The sequence below is a fragment of the Bos javanicus genome, chromosome 13, assembly GCF_032452875.1.
Source record: "Bos javanicus breed banteng chromosome 13, ARS-OSU_banteng_1.0, whole genome shotgun sequence".
Classification (NCBI taxonomy): Eukaryota; Metazoa; Chordata; class Mammalia; order Artiodactyla; family Bovidae; genus Bos; species Bos javanicus.
In genome coordinates, this window is record NC_083880.1 from 68548792 (window position 1) to 68570260 (window position 21469).

General features: G+C 41.4%; 1 long non-coding RNA gene across 1 annotated transcript; it reads left to right on the forward strand.

Annotated features, from left to right (window-relative positions):
* The first annotated feature begins 4675 nt into the window (after positions 1 to 4675).
* On the forward strand, positions 4676 to 20313 carry LOC133258864 (uncharacterized). The gene is made up of 3 exons (XR_009740183.1): positions 4676 to 4855; positions 19870 to 19994; positions 20122 to 20313. It is a non-coding gene; the product is annotated as an uncharacterized LOC133258864 (long non-coding RNA).
* The last annotated feature ends 1156 nt before the right edge of the window (positions 20314 to 21469 follow it).

A 21469-nucleotide genomic window follows, 5' to 3' on the forward strand; every position in this document is an offset into this window, starting at 1 on the left:
GATGGGGCCAATTAGCCCTCTCTGTTGGTGAGATCAGCTTGGTTATTCAAGAGACAAAGGCCCAGGGTGTGTTTTCTATAGCTAGAGCCTGACCTATGACCTTAGCCAGCTGCCTTGCAAATGCCGCTGGTCACCAGGGTAACGGAGCCAGAGAGAGTTAATGGTTCAGAGCAAATGCATCTTCACTATTGGTGTGGGAAGGGGGCTGGAAAGACAAGTCTCTACTGAGAACAGGCCATCCTGAATCTGTGACTTCTGAATAGCATCATCATCTTTTATTCTGAAAATAAATGATGGAGCTAGATACTTCGTTGGCACCTCCTTGAATGAAGTTTAAGACTGTCTGCCATCTCAACAAAGAGTCTCACGCTTACCCCTTTCCTCCAAGGAGATCTGTGTTTAAAACAAGATGACATCACACTTCCGTGTTATATAGTGGTTAAGACACAGGCTGTGGATTTAAAGGCCTGGGATGGAATCTCAACTTTAGTATTTGTGAGTGACATATGGACAAGCAAGAAAAGGAAGCTTTGTGCCTCAGTTTCCTCATGCTGCAAAGCTTTAGTAAAATTAGTATCTCTTTTTTCCTTAAGATGAACTGCAAAAAAGAAATATTTTGTTCTAGTGATAAGCCATCATATTACAAATTTCAAGCTGTTTGAGATCCCAGATCGTAATTAAAAATGACTTGTCCTACTTGGTGTGGAACTCTAAGAAAGCAAGCTGCCCCCTGCCAATAGGCATGTAAGTAAATTGGTGGTGAATTCTCCAGCCCCAGTTCAAAGCCTGAAGGGTTGGTAGTCCCAGCTGGCAGCTTGACTGTGACCTTATAAGAGCCAAACTCCCCCAGCTAAACTTCTGGACTGGGAAACCTCAGAAACTATGTGAGATAATAAATCTTTGCTGCTGAAAATAACTTGCTAAGTTTGGGGTCCTCTGTCATACAGCAGTAGATAACTAAAACAGTGCTTGTCTATAGTGCCTTCTCTACTTACAGACAAGGAGGAAATACTTGGAATTTATAAGTCATTCAATGGAATTTTTCTGCATAAAAAAGATGTGATATTCAAGTGACTTACAGATATTATTTTTGAAAACAAAATTATTAATATGGGTTTAGTCATAAATGTTAGTACCAATGTAAGCAGTGTAAATAAAAAAACAAAATTTAAACTCTCCTCTGTTCACCAGTCTCATGCCTCCAAACCAAAAATATTATTTTATTTCAAAATGTATATATTCATATATAAGTAGACATACAGTAGTTCTCCCTGGTGATTCAGGGGTAAAGAATCCTGCCGCCAATCTTTAGGAGATGGGAGTTCAATCCCTGGGTCTGGAGGGAGGCGCCAAGATGGCGGAGGAGTAGGACGGGGAAAACACTTTCTCCCCCACAAATTCATCAAAAGAGCATTTAAACGCCGAGTAAATTCCACAAAACAACTTCTGAATGCCGGCAGAGGACATCAGGCACCCAGAAAAGCAACCCAACTCTTCGAAAGGAGGTAGGAAAAAATACTAAAGACAATAAGAGACAAAAGAGGGAGGGACGGAGTTCCGTCCCGGGAAGGGAGTCTTAAAAAGAGAGAAGTTTCCAAACACCAGGAAACCTTCTCACTGCCGAATCCGTGCCGAGCTTTGGAAGCACAGAGGGCAACATAACAGGGAGAAAAAATAAATAAACAATTAAAACTCGCAGATCGCGAGCCCTACGGTAACTCCCCCAGCGGAGAAGCAGCATAGACGCCTGCATCCGCCATTAGCAAGCGGGGGCTGGGCAGGGAGGCGCGGCGCGGGCTGCATCGCTGAGAGTAAGAATCTGGCCTGAATACCCTGAGCACTATCTGAGTGAAATAATTTGGGCTAGCAAACCAGACTGTGGGATATCTACCATGCGAAAAGCCAGCCCTAACCTAAGACATCGCCAGCCCGCGCACGGATCAAAGGACTAAACAGAGATAGCCGGCTGCAGACCTTCCCCCTCCGGTGACAGGCAGCCAGAGCCGGAAGGGGGCAATCGCAGCCCCAGAGAGACATTATCTATAAAACTGGCTTCTTTGCTAACTAAAACTTATTGGGGGTCTGGACAGTCAACATCTGCCTGAGAAGGTGCGCCGGTTTTATACCCAGATAACCGAGTGGCGGGGAGGCGATAAGTCGCAGCATTGGCGCTCGCCAAACACCTCATCACCTGAGCTGCTCGGACCCGGGAAGAGCACAAAACGCAGGCCCAACTGAGTCTGCGCCTCTGAGGACTACCTGAGTGTTTGAACCTGAGCGGCTTGGACCTGGGAGGTGCATGCAACCCAGGGCCAGCCTCGGATTGTTCCCGGCGGAACAACCTAGAGCCCGAGCAGTGTGGGCAGGGAGGCTACACGCGCCGTGAGCGGGGGCAGACCCAGTGTGGCTGAGGCATTGCGAGCGCACGCCAGTGTCATTTGTTTGCAGCATCCCTCCCTCCCTCCCCACAGCGCGACTGAACAAAGAGAAGAAATACAGCTCCACCCACCAGAACACCAACACAAGCTTCCCTAACCAGGAAACCTTGACAAGCCACCTGTACAAACCCACACACAGCGAGGAAATGCCACAATAAAGAGAACTCCACAAACTGCCAGAATACAGAAAGGACTCCCAAACTCAGCAATTTAAACAAGATGAAGAGACAGAGGAATACCCAGCAGATAAAGGAACAGGATAAATGCCCACCAAACCAAACCAAAGAGGAAGAGATAGGGAATCTACCTGATAAAGAATTCCAAATAATGATAGTGAAATTGATCCAAAATCTTGAAATTAAAATGGAATCACAGATAAATAGCCTGGAGACAAGGATTGAGAAGATGCAAGAAAGGTTTAACAAGGACCTAGAAGAAATAAAAAAGAGTCAATATATAATGAATAATGCAATAAATGAAATTAAAAACACTCTGGAGGCAACAAATAGTAGAATAACAGAGGCAGAAGATAGGATTAGTGAATTAGAAGATAGAATGGTAGAAATAAATGAATCAGAGAGGATAAAAGAAAAACGAATTAAAAGAAATGAGGACAATCTCAGAGACCTCCAGGACAATACTAAACGCTACAACATTAGAATCATAGGGGTTCCAGAAGAAGAAGACAAAAAGAAAGACCATGAGAAAATACTTGAGGAGATAATAGTTGAAAACTTCCCTAAAATGGGGAAGGAAATAATCACCCAAGTCCAAGAAACCCAGAGAGTCCCAAACAGGATAAACCCAAGGAGAAACACCCCAAGACACGTATTAATCAAATTAACAAAGATCAAACATAAAGAACAAATATTAAAAGCAGCAAGGGAAAAACAACAAATAACACACAAGGGAATTCCCGTAAGGATAACAGCTGATCTTTCAATAGAAACTCTTCAAGCCAGGAGGGAATGGCAAGACATACTTAAAATGATGAAAGAAAATAACCTACAGCCCAGATTATTGTACCCAGCAAGGATCTCATTCAAATATGAAGGAGAAATCAAAAGCTTTTCAGACAAGCAAAAGCTGAGAGAATTTTGCACCACCAAACCAGCTCTCCAACAAATACTAAAGGATATTCTCTAGACAGGAAACACAAAAATGGTGTATAAACTCGAACCCAAAACAATAAAGTAAATGGCAATGGGATCATACTTATCAGTAATTACCTTAAACGTAAATGGGTTGAATGCCCCAACCAAAAGACAAAGACTGGCTGAATGGATACAAAAACAAGACCCCTACATATGTTGTCTGCAAGAGACCCACCTCAAAACAGGCGACACATACAGACTGAAAGTGAAGGGCTGGAAAAAGATTTTCCATGCAAATAGGGACCAAAAGAAAGCAGGAGTCACAATACTCGTATCAGATAAATTAGACTTTAAAACAAAGGCTGTGAAAAGAGACAAAGAAGGTCACTACATAATGATCAAAGGATCAATCCAAGAAGAAGATATAACAATTATAAATATATATGCACCCAACATGGGAGCACCGCAGTATGTAAGACAAATACTAACAAGTATGAAAGGAGAAATTAACAATAACACAATAATAGTGGGAGACTTTAATACCCCACTCACACCTATGGATAGTTCAACTAAACAGAAAATTAACAAGGAAACACAAACTTTAAATGATACAATAGACCAGTTAGACCTAATTGATAGGTATAGGACATTTCATCCCCCCCCCCCCAAAAAAAGACTGCTCACTATGGCAATTATTGAAGCTGACTTAGGGTGACATAGAGGCTTATTTCCCTTTACTCTTCTGAGTTCTTAGCTGAGGATCTCTGTAAGAAATGACAGAATAGCAGGACAAAATCAAACAGAAGTTTATTAACATAAAAAAATAAATAAAATAAAATAAAAAGGAAGCAAATTCCAACACAGATTACAACATAGATAGACCTTAAAAAAATAAAAAATAAAATGGATTTCCTCAAGTCCCAGTGGGTTAGTGGGTTCACCTGCCCTAAAAATTTCAGAAGCAATTATGAGGAGTCCAGGTTATAACTTTTAGACAGGCAAGCAAAAAAAAAAAAAAAAAAAAAAAATCCCTGGGTCTGAAAGATCTCCTGGAGAAGGAAATGGCAATCCACTCCAGTGTTCTTCCTTGAGAAATCCCATGGACAGAGGAGCCTGGTGGGCATAGTCCATGGGGTTACAAAAGAGTCCGACACACCCTAGTGACTAAACAATAGCAACAAAGACATTCAGTAGTATCATACTTAATATGAAAGGATTTCAAAGTTTAGTCCTAGGACCAGCAGCAGCAGCATAAACTGGGACCTTCTGAGAAATGCAGAATTTCAGGTTTTGCCCCAGACCTATTGAATCAGAAATTCTAAGGTGAGTCCAGCAAACTGCATTTTAACATAACCAGTGTATGATTCTGCTACATGATAAAATTTGACTCTGTGTACATTTTGTAGCTTGCTTCTTCCACTTGGTAGACTTTGGACACCTTTACATGTCATTAAGTATATATATCTGTGTAATCTTCAAATTGCCACCTAGGACTTTATCATGTGTATATATCACACTTCATTAAACAGTTTCACATTGATGTCTGTTTCCAGGTGTCTTTAGTATCATCAGCAAAGTTAAAATGAAAACCTTTGTGTTGCGTTCATGTATGGTAGCTAGAAAGATAGGTAGATAAATAGTAAACTTTATGAACATGCTTCAGGAGAAATTCTCAGAAGTAGTATAGTTGGGTCAAAAATAATTGCATTTTGAATTTGGGCAAATTTGATAGGTTCTGTTAAAAAATATTGCATTGGTGTTCATTAATAGGTCTAATCCTTGAAATTTACTTCTATATTGGGCATTATTATAAACGTTTAACTGTCACTTTGATGGGTTAAGATCATTATTCCCTTTATACTGCGTTTATTTATGAGTAATATTAAGCACTTTTCATAGTTTTATTGACTTTTTTCCCCATGTGAACTGCCTTTTTCAGATCATTTCTTTCCAAAATGAAGATTTCAGCAAAGACCTTATTCTGACTGCTTTGGGGGTCTTTTTGAAGAAAACTGCATTATTAGCATCCTGCCGATTGCCCTGAATACTTTATTATGATTCGTGAGGAGTGATTGATCATAATCAAAAAATTAATCACCAATCAGCCCTAGTAATTAAGTCATAATCATATTTGCATATATGTGATAATTTATGCAATCTTTAGAGAAGGAAATTTAGATGGAAGCTATTGATTATGGAAAGTGTGCCAAAGCTGTCAGTTATTGGAACAGTGATCTATACTACAGTGTGGCTGGACCCCTAAAAGTCAATTCATTGGACTAAAGGGGGCAGGATGGGAAAATGAGGTCTATGGACTGGTTGGGGTTCTTCTACCTATCACAAGCTATGGACTGCACCTGGTACACTGCTTTATCAATGACGTGTGCTAATTTCAAGGCCCATGATGATACAAATATGGATAGTTCAGAGCAAAGCCAGCTCTGTTACATAAAGAAAGGGATATCATTTTGTACATTTTCTGTTGAACAGTGGCCTCTGCACTTACCCAGCATTTCTAGCTGATTCTAGCTCTGATTCAATCTCAGATTCTATTTTTTTCCCATCTTGACCAGCCCTTGCTCCTTAGGTTTCAACATGACAACATGCGCCATTTGGAAGAAAGTGTGACTGGACCATCTGACCAGGCAGTATGAAGGAAGTTCTTTTCTTTTTCTTTTTTTTTTTTTTAGTTTTTAATTTTATTTAAGTACAGGTGATTTACAATATTATGTTAATTTCTGCTATACAACAAAGTGATCCATATATATATATATATACACACACACACATATTCTTTTTCATATTCTTTTCCATTATGGTTTATTCATGATGTTGAATTTAGTTCCCTGTGCTATATAATAGGACCTTGTTGTTTATCCATCATGTATATAATAGTTTGCATCTGCTAATCCCAAACTCCCAGTCCTTCTCCCCCCACCCCACCCCCTGCAACCAGAAATCTGTTCTCCATGTCTATGAGTCTGTTTCTGTTTCATAGATATGTTTACTGAAGGAAGTTGAATGTGCTGCTCCTTAAAAAAAACACATGGTTATAAATGCAGAGGTCTAATAAGTATAGTAAATATCATACAGGTTGTTATGGATTAAATTGTGTTCACTCAAAATTTATATGTTGAAGTCCTAACACTTGGTGCATCAAAATGTGCCTTTATTTGAAAATAGGGTTGTTGCAGGTATAATTAAAATTGAGACGAGATCATATTGGCATGGGCTTTCCTGGTGGCTCAGTGGGAAAGAATCCATGTGCAATGCAGGAGCCACGGAGAAGAGGGTTCAATTCCTGGATCAGGAAGATCCCCTGGAGAAGAAAATGGCATCCCAATCCAGTATTTTTGCCCAGAAAATCCCATGGACAGAGGAGCCTGGTGGGCTTTGGTCTATTGGGTCCCAAAGAGTTAGACATGGCTATGTCGACATTCTAGGAATCAGTGAACTTAAATGGACTGGAATGGGTGAATTTAACTCAGATGACCATTATAGCTACTACTGCGGGCAGGAATCCCTCAGAAGAAATGGAGTAGCCATCATTGTCAACAAAAGAGTCCGAAATGCAGTACTTGGATGCAATCTCAAAAATGACAGAATGATCTCTGTTCGTTTCCAAGGCAAACCATTCAATATCACAGTAATCCAAGTCTATGCCCCAACCAGTAAAGCTGAAGAAGCTGAAGTTGAATGGTTCTATGAAGACCTACAAGACCTTTTAGAACTAACACCCAAAAAAGATGTCCTTTTCATTATAGGGGACTGGAATGCAAAAGTAGGAAGTCAAGAAACACCTGAAGTAACAGGCAAATTTGGCCTTGGAATACGGAATGAAGCAGGGCAAAGACTAATAGAGTTTTGCCAAGAAAATGCACTGGTCATAACAAACACCCTCTTCCAACAACACAAGAGAAGACTCTGCACATGGACATCACCAGATGGTCAACACCGAAATCAGATTGATTATATTCTTTGCAGCCAAAGACGGAGAAGCTCTATACAGTCAGCAAAAACAAGACCAGGAGCTGACTGTGGCTCAGACCATGAACTCCTTATTGCCAAATTCAGACTGAAATTGAAGAAAGTAGGGAAAACCACTAGACCATTCAGGTATGACCTAAATAAAATCCCTTATGATTATACAGTGGAAGTGAGAAATAGATTAAAGGGCCTAGATCTGTTAGATAGAGTGCCTGATGAACTATGGAATGAGGTTTGTGACATTGTACAGGAGACAGGGATCAAGACCATCCCCATGGAAAAGAAATGCAAAAAAGCAAAATGGCTGTCTGGGGAGGTCATACAAATAGCTGTGAAAAGAAGAGAAGCAAAAAGCAAAGGAGCAAAGGAAAGATATAAATATCTGAATGCAGAGTTCCAAAGAATAGCAAGAGATAAGAAAGCCTTCTTCAGTGATCAATGCAAAGAAATAGAGGAAAACAACAGAATGGGAAAGACTAGAGATCTCTTCAAGAAAATCAGAGATACCAAAGGAACATTTCATGCAAAGATGGGCTCAATAAAGGACAGAAATGGTATGGACCTAACAGAAGCAGAAGATATTAAGAAGAGGTGGCAAGAATACACAGAAGAACTGTACAAAAAAGATCTTCATGACCAAGATAATCACGATGGTGTGATCACTGACCTAGAGCCAGACATCCTGGAAAGTAAAGTCAAGTGGACCTTAGAAAGCATCACTACGAACAAAGCTAGTGGAGGTGATGGAATTCCAGTGGAGCTATTCCAAATCCTGAAAGATGATGCTGTGAAAGTGCTATACTCAATATGCCAGCAAATTTGGAAAACTCAGCAGTGGCCACAGGACTGGAAAAGGTCAGTTTTCATTCCAATCCCAAAGAAAGGCAATGCCAAAGAATGCTCAAACTACTGCACAATTGCACTCATCTCACAGGCTAGTAAAGTAATGCTTAAAATTCTCCAAGCCAGGCTTCAGCAATATGTGAACCATGAACTTCCTGATGTTCAAGCTGGTTTTAGAAAAGGCAGAGGAACCAGAGATCAAATTGCCAACATCCGCTGGATCATGGAAAAAGCAAGAGAGTTCCAGAAAAACATCTATTTCTGCTTTATTGACTATGCCAAAGCCTTTGACTGTGTGGATCACAAGAAACTGTGGAAAATTCTGAAAGAGATGGGAATACCAGACCACCTGATCTGCCTCTTGAGAAATCTGTATGCAGGTCAGAAAACAACAGTTAGAACTGGACATGGAACAACAGACTGGTTCCAAATAGGAAAAGGAGTTCGTCAAGACTGTATATTGTCACCCTGTTTATTTAACTCCTATGCAGAGTACATCATGAGAAACGCTGGACTGGAAGAAGCACAAGCTGGAATCAAGATTGCCGGGAGAAACATCAATAACCTCAGATATGCAGATGAGACCACCCTTATGGTAGAAAGTGAAGAGGAACAAAAAGCCTGTTGATGAAAGTGGAAGTGGAGAGTGAAAAAGTTGGTTTAAAGCTCAACATTCAGAAAACGAAGATGATGGCATCCGGTCCCATCACTTCATGGCAAATAGATGGGGAAACAGTGGAAACAGTGTCAGACTTTATTTTTGGGGCTCCAAAATCACTGCAGATGGTGATTGCAGCCATGAAATTAAAAGACGCTTACTCCTTGGAATGAAAGTTATGACCAACCTAGATAGCATATTCAAAAGCAGAGACATTACTTTGCCAACAAAGGTCCATCTACTCAAGGCTATGGTTTTTCCTGTGTTCATGTATGGATGTGAGAGTTGGACTGTGAAGAAGGCTGAGTGCTGAAGAATTGATGCTTTTGAACTATGGTGTTGGAGAAGACTCTTGAGAGTCCCTTGGACTGCAAGGAGATCCACCCAGTCCATTCTGAAGGAGATCAGCCCTGGGGATTTCTTTGGAAGCAATGATGCTAAAGCTGAAAGTCCAGTACTTTGGCCACCTCATGTGAAGAGTTGACTCATTGGAAAAGACTCTGATGCTGAGAGGGATTGGGGGCAGGAGGAGAAGGGGACGACAGAGGATGAGATGGCTGGATGGCATCACTGACTCGATGGACATGAATCTGAGTGAACTCTGGGAGTTGGTGATGGACAGGGAGTCCTAGCCTGCTGTGATTCATGGGGTCACAAAGAGTCAGACACGACTGAGCGACTGATCTGTTCTGATCTGAAGCAACTAAAGAACAACAGCATACTGGCACAGGGTAAGACCCTAACCCAACAGAGCTGATGTCCTTATAACAAAGGGAAATTTGAAAATAGGCACAGACATGGGGAGAATGCCAAGTAGAGATGAACACAAAGATGGTGGAGGCATCTGCAAGTCATGAAACACCAAAGATGAGCAGCACACCACTGGGAGCTAGGAGAGAGGCATGCAACAGGTTCTTCCTGCAACCTTCAGACAGGACTCTGCTGTGTGAACTTGAACTTCCAGCCTCCAGAACTGTGATATAATAACTTCTTTGTTTAAGTTCCCAATTCCGGTTTTATTATGGCAGGCTCATTCACTTGTAATTTATACTCAGTAATAATAATAACAGTAGTAGTAATAATAATAAACTCCTCAGAGAACAATAACTATGTACCAGCTATGTGCTAGGTCTCTTTATGTACAATGCTTCATTTTGTCCTCCAAAATATCCCTATGAAGGAGGTCCCTGGTGGCTCAGATGGTAAAGAATCTGCCTGCAATGCAGGTCACCTGTGTTCGATCCCTGGATTGGGAAGATCCCCTGGAGAAGGGAATGGCTATCCACTCCAATATTCTTTCCTGGAGAGTTCCATGAGCAGAGGAGCCTGGTGAGCTACAGTCCCTGGGGTTGAAAAGAGTCGGACATGACTGAGCGACTAACACTTTATGTGGATAAGCAATCAGAGATTTTCAGGAGCATTTCCAAGATTGCACAGATAGGAAGAGGTGCAGCAAGCGTTTGAACCATCTTAATGAAAAATCCAGTGGCCTAACTCACTTTGCAATTCTGTGGAAGCTCAGGAGCATCACTGCAAGGAGCTATTACTTCCCATCAACCTTGGAAAATTAGAAGTAATAAGAGATACGGAAAGGGGGATGTTGACAATGCAGCTGTTAAGTGGCAGAGAGAAGCCCAAATGGACAGGTGGTTGCTTATTCGTGGGTGCTGCTGATTCAGGTCTCAGCTCGCAGGTCTGAGTCATCTGTTTATCCTCCGATGTTCTGTGCTCAAAAGCTATGGAAGTGCTGGCCCTGGATCAGCTTCCCTGAGTCTGAGAGCTTTTGCTGTAATCACTCACTTATTTTCCTGCATAGCAATCCTGGTCATGAATCCAATTGGTCCTTTCCTCATCAGGCCCCCAGGGAAGCTGCTAGAAATACATATCAAACAAGTTTGGGGGCTTGGGTCCATCATGGGAAGAGTCAACAATTGGGCCAGAACTAAGCACAGAGGTTAATTGGAATCAGAAGTTTGGAACCTGTGAAGTTGCTCAACTAATTATCTTTTGACTCCTCCCACTCCTCCCCTTTCTTGCCTTCACACCTGAGCAATGACCAAGGAGAAAAGTGCCCTTTCCTCCCACAGATCTTCACCTTTAGCCCAAGAGATTGAGAGAGCCTATTCATGATTGTGGGCAGCCAAGAAAATGCAAACACACATTCTCAGTGTTCTTACAGATGGTGCTTCAGAGATGAGAAAGCTTGTGACATTTCAGTTCCTCCCGCAATCTAGAGGATTCTACCCTGTGGCAGGAAGCTGCAGAAGGTATCTGGAGGCAGAAAATTGATGCTTTGGATCCTAGTGTGGCTATAAGCAGGTAGACTTGGGTTTTCTTCCTGGCTCTGCACTCACAAGTTATGTGTGCTGGAGATAATTTCATTCCCTCTCTGGCTTCATATGCCCCATCCACAAAATGGGACTGAGGCATAGATCTTGTGGTTGTTATGAAAAGCAAATGAAGCTTTGCATCTAAAGCACTTAGCACAGAACGTGGAGACATAGCAATTACTGAGTCAGGGCCAGCTCCTTGGGAACAATCTGCTATGGACAACCCAGGGCTTTCCCACCCCTATCTCCTTGCTCCTCTCTGTTGCGACAAACTGACAGAGGGTGGTTTGGCATCCTGACTGATCCCTTGTGTGTTAATGGCCCTGACTCCCAAGACAGCTTCCCAGATGTGGTCAGACCTCAGCGTGAATTATTGGCTTGGACTTTGCTCTTTCCAGAAAGACGAGTCCTGGGTGAGATGGATTTCAGCTTCCAGAATTCACCATGGGGCCCTTCCCTGCTCGTTTACTAGGTGGGCTCCCATTGGCTTGAGGGAGCTAATATGTTTCACAGCATGTTTTGTAGATTGCATCTGGCCAGATGTTCCTCTGTGTGAGTTCCCTAAGCGATGTGGGAGGGAAGGAACACCCTGGTGTCAATGGAATTTCAGCCAAAAGGTATTGCACCGCCTTGCTCAAGGCCAACCACCTCCTCTGTTGCTCTTAAGGAGCAAGATTATATTTCAGACTGAAGGCTCAGAGGCAATGGTTCTGAGACCACATTTGATGTTTTCTCTCCTTTCACTAGATTCATGTCAGTGACTGCTTCTTTCAGAGATATCGGCATTAGTACCTGAGTTATCTTTTAAGAAAGGAATTCAGTTATAGATAGACCTATGCTGTGCTATGCTAAGTTGCCTCGGTCATGTCTGACACTCTGCAACCCCATGGATAAAGCCCAACAGGCTCCTCTGTCCATGGGATTCTCCTGGCAAGAATACTGGAGCGGGTTGCCATTTCCCACTCCATAGGTAGATCTATAGATCTATAGATAATAGGTATTCCCCAAAGTGACCATGGAAGGGGTAACGTGTAATGGCCAGGGAGGCTATAATTCTTTTCTTGCTAAAAACAGCCCCATCTAGTCCTGTCCCGTGTCCCATTCAGCTTTGCTTTCCTCCATCCAGTTTGAATCTGAAAGTATCAAACTTGCCAGTTATGGCTCAGACACAAGGCATCTTACCTAGGGGTGTGGTGTCTGCATAGGATCTCCACAGGGAGCCTGTAGGAGATATCATCAATCCCAAATCAGAGGATGAAGGGCAGTGGTAGAAAGTTATCAACAAGGTGTCAGCTACTTAATCAAGCAGAGCTGAGAGATATATAGAAAAAACAGAGAATGAAAGTCTTGGGATAGGCTTAGAAAATGAAATATTGGAAACTATGCTTCTTTGTCTTGATTGAAGAACTTGGATTCTAAAATCTAAGCCCTCTGCTCCCCTTGAGGGTGCTGACCAGATCCTGAGGATGGTGGAAGATGATGATGAAGCCCCCCTTGTCTTGCCTTAAAAAACTCAACTTCATCAAAGACAGGAGGTTTGGGTTTCATGATTTTCCAGGCCACATTGGCCTAGAGCAGATAATCCTTAGATGGGGGCTAGGGGTAAAGGGACAAGGGACAGCAATGTCCTACTAACATGACAATAACAAGAGACTCAGAAAGAATGGGAAGATAGAATAGGCCTTTAGGAATTCCCTGGGAGTCCAATGGTTAGTACTCTGTGTTTCCACTGTAGGCAGCCCACATTTGATCCTTGGTTGGGGAACTAAGATCCTTCATGCCTCTCAGAGTGGGAAAAAAAAAAAAAACCACCTTAGAAAATATATGAAAGAAGAAAGAAAGACAAACTCACCTATTACACCATTATCTAAGAAAAAAAAGAATGCCTACTTTATTTTTTGATCTCTCATGAGTCTTTAATTACAGTAATTGTAAATGAAGTATTCTACTTCTCTTAAGGGAGTGGAGTTGGGAAAGGGTGGAAAATGAAGAAGGCTAATAATTAAGGATATTTAGTTAAAGCTCGGAGAAGGCAATGGCACCCCACTCCAGTACTTTTGCCTGGAAAATCCCATGGATGGCGGAGCCTGGTGGGCTGCAGTCCATGGGGTCGCTAGGAGTCGGACATGACTGAGCGACTTCACTCTCACTTTTCACTTTCATGCATTGGAGAAGGAAATGGCAACCCACTCCAGTGTTCTTGCCTGGAGAATCCCAGGGACGGGAAGCCTGGTGGGCTGCCATTTATGGGGTCGCACAGAGTCGGACAGGACTGAAGTGACTTAGCAGCAGTAGCAGCAGCAGTTAAAGCTAGGTTTGCATCCAAAGAAAGAATAGCCCCTTTAAATGGGATGCTTAGTGCATGCAAGCTGTGCTACCTTCTCCAGACAGAGGCATTGTCATGTTTCATTGTCATACAACCAGCTGAACTACATTCTATTATTATGGGTGAGCACATGGATCGTCAAGGGAAGGAAATTACTTACTCAAGGTCACACAGTCAGAAAATGGCAAAGCTAACTCTTGAATCCAGGAGACCCAAAGCCTGAGCAGTTACCCATCATGTCACCTGTCCTTTGATGGGGCGGGAGGGGTGGTCTCAGTCTAATTTTCTCTTTCTCCAGGAAACTTCTTTCCTGAAGTTAGTTGAGCTATGTGTCTGCTCCGTGTCACTGTTGCGCCAGTTAAACTCTTCCCAGTTTTGCTGTAGTCATGCTTTCTTCTCTAAAGCTACATCTTTCTAAGGCTGTGTGTTTGGCCATCATTTTGCTCAAAAAGTATGAAGCATGGGAAAGACCTTCCTCACAAAAGAGCTAAAAGAATTAATCATAGTGTCAAATGATTATCAATAAATGATTGCTATTAATGGTAGTAGAAATATATAATGGTGGTTTTCACAGTGATGATAATAAAAAAGAATGGCAGTTATAATAATTACAACAGCACAACCATACCCTATTTTTATCGAACACTTATTATGTATCAATTCATATTATAAAAACTTTATATGTAATAACTCATTCAATTTTCACCACGATTCTGAAGGCCTGGACTAAGATAAGGTGAGTAAGGCTCCTGGGGACAAAATATAAGGAGGTGCTTGATGCTCACTGTCAGAGTTGTGAAGAGGGATGCCTTCTTCAAAAGTGAGGCACCATGGGTGTCCCACCTGCCTCCTCTAGTACTCACCTGACCCTAGGAGAGTTGTGGGACTGGAATATTCACAGTCACGTGAACCTTTTACAAACTAATAAACTTGAACTTGAAGAGAGTTGGTAAGTGCTTTGGAATTCCAGGCAAGATGGTTCTATGGGACACTTGCACATAAAGTCTCTATTCCTTGTTCAACAAACTGTCTCTAAATTTATTGACCTGTGTGAGCTTGGACTCAGTAACAGAAGGAAGGAAGGAAAGGAAAAAAGGAAAGGAAGGAAGGAAGGAAAGTCAAGGCTTGTTCAGAAGCCAAGGCAAGGTGCTACATTGTCCCTGACTATGAATTAGGATATTTTCTTATTCATATGACAGAAACCCATTTCACACTACTTAGATAAAAACTTGAATGTATTTTTAAAATGTAGGATTATAGCATGTAATAAAAGAATAACTAAGAACCAAGTACAGGTAAGGTACAGATATTGCTGGCTTCAGGATTAACTGAAAATGAAGAGCTGAACTCTGTATCATCAGCATCATCTTATCTACAAGGCTCATAGTGTTTCTGTTTAATAGGAACTCATACAACCTCAACTAAGATCTCACACTGGAATTCTCATGGAAGATATGCAGATGGGGCCTCATTACCTGTGTAGTGACAATCATATTACCAGAAAGAATATGATAAGGGCACACAGTTCTGAGCTATAGCGTTTCTAGGAATAGAGAATTAATATCTGGTGATCAATCAGAAAGAAGAAACATCAAGAAAATAAGAAAATATGACATGATATGATGGGTGGGATTTTGACAAGTGAAAGTGTAAAACCAGGACTCTGAGAGGGAGGGAATGGTGTTGACAAATGCCTGAAAAGCTATCTAAGAGCATGACCACCCATGGTGTTTGGCTGGATTGTAGATTATAAACCATGGTTTCACAGGGTGTTAGGTAGAAAAAGGAAGTGAAAATGTCATGGTGGAGATCTTTGAATATACAAATGAGGAGTTGTATGCATTTAATGATATTCATTTGTTTATTCACTTATTTATTCATTAATAAATATTTATAGGGCATTTGTTGGACACATACTAAGTCTCTAAGTATGAAGATAATCATGAAATATAAATAGTTTCCAGTTTAAAAAACTGCTTATGTGAATGGCAGCTCTGAGAAACCAAGGACACCTCTAGCCCTCTAATTGTTCGGATGGTGTTAAATAGTCTTTCTTATTTGGGAGCTTTATAGAACATTGCCACAGCAACAAGGTGGAGGTTCCTACCTTGCCTCTGGCTTTTGATGAAAGAACTGTTGTGTGAAGGAATCAAGGAAGCTCTGAAGCTTTTTAAACAGAGGCATGACATAATTTCCCTATAATAAGTTGGTATGGGTGGTGGTGGCAAGAGGCGATTGGAATTGAGAGATTTTGGAGAAAAAAGAACTGTGTGTGTGTGTGTTAGAGGGGTTGTTGCAAGAATTTGGATAGGAGAAAATAACAATTTAGCAAATACAAAACCTGAATTTAAAAACAGAAAGACAAAAATGGAAGGGCATTTTAGAGGACTCCATGGTCCCCGGGGTATCCCACTTAGGGATACTGAGGATTCTGGTGGCTGAGTGAACGGTGGTGTCCCTGGACCAAAGATGAAGATCAAAATTAGGAGTGGGTATGAGCAGGGGAAGCGGGGGGAAAGTTTAGGACATGCGGACTCTCTGGTACCAGAGATTTACTAGGGAAGCTGGGAAAATGTCTCAACAGCATTGAGTATCAGTAAGCAGGTTGAGGATGCAGATAACATCTTGGGGTCTTCTGTCTAGAGCCGCCCTTCTAAACCAGGGTTCCAAAAGAGTTAAAACCTAATGCCTTAAGCCATCCATTGTACATAGTGGAATCCCTTTCCTCCTCTGCATTGAGAATGATATTATGTACCATCCTTGAGATAATTGAGAAATGTTATTCAAAGCATCAAATGATCCCACTTGAGAAAGGCTAGTTTAGAAGTAATGGCTGCTAGAACTGGAGGTTAGTGAGAATGCTAGGAAAAATGTAACTCATGCAAAAGGGACCTTAGGTAAAAAGATTAGTTAGGTCTAATGTTTAGGAAGTAAGGGGGAATAAAAGAACTGGTAGCTCAGTGAGATTAAGAGTGGCAAAAAAAGCAAGAGAAGACGTATTCTCCATTGTTGTTCACAATGTCCCCACTGACACAGAGAAAGTGTTTAATAAGGTTTCAGATCAGATCAGATGAGTCGCTCAGTCATGTCCGACTCTTTGTGACCCCATGATTTGCAGCACACTAGGCCTCCCTGTCCATCACCAACTCCTGGAGTTCACTCAGACTCATGTCCATCGAGTCAGTGATGCCATCCAGCCATCTCATCCTCTGTCGTCCCCTTCTCCTCCTGCCCCCAATCCTTCCCAGCATCAAAGTCTTTTCCAATGAGTCAACTCTTCACATGAGGTGGCCAAAGTACTGGACTTTCAGCTTTAGCATCATTGCTTCCAAAGAAATCCCAGGGCTGATCTCCTTCAGAATGGACTGGTTGGATCTCCTTGCAGTCCAAGGGACTCTCAAGAGTCTTCTCCAACACCACAGTTCAAAAGCATCAATTCTTCGGCACACAGCCTTCTTCACAGTCCAACTCTCACATCCATACATGACCACAGGAAAAACCATGGCCTTGACTAGACAGACCTTTGTTGGCAAAGTAATGTCTCTGCTTTTGAATATGCTATCTAGGTTGGTCATAACTTTCCTTCCAAGGAGTAAGCGTCTTTTAGTTTCATGGTTGCAGTCACCGTCTGCAGTGATTTTGGAGCCCAGAAAAATAAAGTCTGACACTGTTTCCACTGTTTCCCCATCTATTTGCCATGAAGTGATGGGACCGGATGCCATCATCTTCGTTTTCTGAACGTTGAGCTTTAAGCCAACTTTTTCACTCTCCACTTTCACTTTCATCAAGAGGCTTTTTAGTTCCTCTTCACTTTCTACCATAAGGGTGGTGTCATCTGCATATCTGAGGTTATTGATGTTTCTCCCGGCAATCTTGATTCCAGCTTGTGTTTCTTCCAGTCCAGCGTTTCTCATGATGTACTCTGCATATAAGTTAAATAAACAGGGTGACAATATACAGCCTTGATGTACTCCTTTTCCTATTTGGAACCAGTCTGTTGTTCGATGTCCAGTTCTAACTGTTGCTTCCTGACCTGCATACAGATTTCTCAAGAGGCAGGTAAGGTGGTCTGGTATTCCCATCTTTTTCAGAATTTTCCACAGTTTCTTGTGATCCACACAGTCAAAGGCTTTGGCATAGTCAATAAAGCAGAAATAGATGTTTTTCTGGAACTCTCTTGCTTTTTCCATGATCCAGCGGATGTTGGCAATGTGATCTCTTGTTCCTCTGCCTTTTCTAAAACCAGCTCGAACATCAGGAAGTTCACGGTTCACATATTGCTGAAGCCTGGCTTGGAGAATTTTGAGCATTACTTTACTAGTGTGTGAGATGAGTGCAATTGTGCGGTAGTTTGAGCATTCTTTGGCATTGCCTTTCTTTGGGATTGGAATGAAAACTGACCTTTTCCAGTCCTGTGGCCACTGCTGAGTTTTCCAAATGTGCTGGCATATTGAGTGCAGCACTTTCACAGCATCATCTTCCAGGATTTGAAATAGCTCAACTGGAATTCCATCACTTCCACTAGCTTTGTTCGTAGTGATGCTTTCTAAGGCCCACTTGACTTCACATTCCAGGATGTCTGGCTCTAGGTCAGCGATCACACCATCGTGATTATCTGGGTCATGAAGATCTTTTTGTACAGTTCTTCTGTGTATTCTTGCCATCTCTTCTTAATATCTTCTGTTTCTGTTAGGTCCATACCATTTCTGTCCTTTATTGATCCCATCCTTGCATGAAATGTTCCCTTGATATCTCTGATTTTCTTGAAGAGATCTCTAGTCTTTCCCATTCTGTTGTTTTCCTCTATTTCTTTGCATTGGTCGCTGAAGAAGGCTTTCTTATCTCTTGCTATTCTTTGGAACTCTGCATTCAGATGCTTATATCATTCCTTTTCTCCTTTGCTTTTCGCTTCTCTTCTTTTCACAGCTGTTTGTAAGGCCTCCCCAGACAGCCATTTTGCTTTTTTAGCTATTGTATAATTTTCAAAAATTTCCAAACATTTTTTATTTGCAATTTATATGACATTTCATTTTGTCTTCTAAAAAATAGTAATAATTCATAGAGAGTCTGGAAAACTCTCTATCCATTTCCTCTTTCTGTTGACTCCTATGCATGTTTCAAAGGTCAGAGCAGGAGCTAAATGCTTCAGGAAGCATCATCTCACTTCCACACCTTTATTATCCAAGAATGTCAAAATGTACCCCAGAAGACTCAGAGCACCCTCTGCATATCTTTATTGACACATTTACCGTATTATTCTGAAATGACAGTTTGAATAATCACTTCTCTTATTAGATCCTGAAGAAAGTCCATGCTGTGAAAGTGAAAGTGCTAGTTGCTCATTTGTATCTAACTCTTTGTGACCCCATGGACTCCCCTGTCCCTGGCATATTCCAAGCAAGAATACTGGAGTGGGTATCTAGTGCCCTTCTCCAGGGGAATCTTCCTGACCCAGGGATCAAATCCAGGTCTCCTCCATTGCAGGCAGATTCTTTACCATCAGAACCCCTCCCATTTGGTTGGCATAGAACTGTGCCACACAGAGATTGTCCTTTACAAAAGAACGTAGCTGTCTGCTCCTTCATGGTCTGCCCCAGTTGCTCCAGCTTATCAAGGAGATTATTTTCCTGTGACAGACCCTAGCCAATGATAGATCAAGTCCAATGAAGGGTAACGCCAAGGGTCTATACACACTTTGGACTTTAGGGGACTTATGATTTCCCCAGTCTTGTCAGGCTTCCAGCGAAAGTTGGTTTCTCTGTCAACCTAATCTTATATCTTGCCTCTCCTTTCCAAAAGTGTCCATCCCTAGTGAAACACTGTATATCATATTCTTTCTCACATCTGCTTGTGGAGGGCTCAGGCAGTATTTAGAACACAGCCTAAGGTCATATGAGATCAATGGATCTTTGTGTAGAGAAAGAAGTCGAATATCCCCAAAGTTGCACATTGTATTCATCCATTCAATAAAATGTAAGTATCTTCCTAGTGTGTGCCAAGCTCTGTTCTATACACTCGATTTTGACATAGTTTGAGTTGACCTTTGTTATCTTTGAGAGTGGTGAATCAGGGCAGGGTCAGAGATAACAAAAAATTGTAAAATGTTAAGGAGAAAGAGAGCTGAGGTGGATCACATGCTCTGTTAAATGTAACACACTATACAAAGGTTGGTCACTTTTGTTTTTATTTCAAGGGTTATAGAAGCAAAAAGACAGAAAGATGAGGTGTTGCTTGGAATTGCCTGACTGAGACAGATGGTGCCTTTACATCTGGGGTCTCTTCTAGTCCTTGACTACATACGCCAGCTTGCTTTCATAGGTAGGACAAAATAATTAGTTCTGGCCAACCTAATATGAGCAGAAATGATGCATGCACATCATTTACAATCCTGGTCCATAAAACTGTCCACTGAAGGGCCTCTATTTCATCGCCCCCCATACTGCAGCAGAATGAAGAGGATCCCAGGGACTAAGAACACAGCAGAACCATGAGATGGAATGATCTTGGATCCTTGAATGACCGTATGACACAGAGACCCTCTGCATTGACTACTGCTGGACTCTTATGCGAGTGAGAAGTACATTATTGTTGTTAAAAATCACAGAGATTTTGGAACTCTTTGGTAAAGCAGGTTGTCTAATATATATGGTATGTCGTTTAAGGGAAACATCTTCTTAGAATGGAAAAGACTTGACTATATTTAGTGGCTGGGGGGATGATGCTGTGGAAGATAAATTGAGAAAGCAAACGTGTGAGTGTATGGTCATTAAGGCAAGTTCCCTGAAGCACAGAAGGAAGTGACCCAGAACAGGATCCTCTGTTCCCATATGCTTTGTTGTCAACAACGAGAAGAATATCGGTCATTTTTGTGTTAGTGGTTTCACTACTAATTATTAACAAGAGAGGAATTATGAGAAAGGCACAAGGATCACAAACATATGGAAGTAACAAAGTTTCAAGAATCTTTTCATGTTGTTACCCACATGGTGTGTTAAAGGAAAAAAAAAATATAGGAAGGCAAACAGGAGTTTAAATCTTGGCTTTGCCATATACTAGCTGTGAAACAGAAAAAATGATTTATTCTGAGATTATTTATTCAGTTCCACTGCAACACCAGTAAATTGGTGAGCACCTCGCATGGATGATTACTATTTTTTTGAAGATGTAATGAAATGTCATGTAAATTGCAAAGGAAAATGTTTGGTATATTTTGAAAATCATATAATAACTAATCACTGTTGACCACTTGTTCTGTGTCAGGACTGTCTTAAGCAAAATATAATCATTAAATCACTTATTTCTCATAGCAAATCAGCAAGGTATGTTTTTTTTTTTTTATTACCCCAATTTTATAGATAAAGAAATCCATTTAAAAGCATTAGCTGGAAATTCCCTGGTTGTCTAGGGGTTAGGGTTCTGTGCTTCCACTGCTGGGGGCCTGGATCTATCCCTGGTTGGGGAACTAAGATCCCACAAGCTATGTGGTGTGGCCAAAAAAAAAAAAAAAATCTAGTTCCATAGTAAAACATTAACTGCTAATACTTGTCTTTGGGTAGAGAGATTATGGGTATACATTTCTGGATATTTTCATAAAATTTCATATTCTATATGAATGTGCATATTTTGCTTTTATAATAAGAAAATAGAATGAATGTGATTTTTAAAACCCTGAAAAGAGTAGGTTCTATTCCTTTGGGGGAAAACAAGAAGTAGGTTCTTGAACTTGACATTTACCAAACCCTCAAAATCCCATGGATGGAGGAGCCTGGTAGGCTGCAATCCATGGGGTCGCT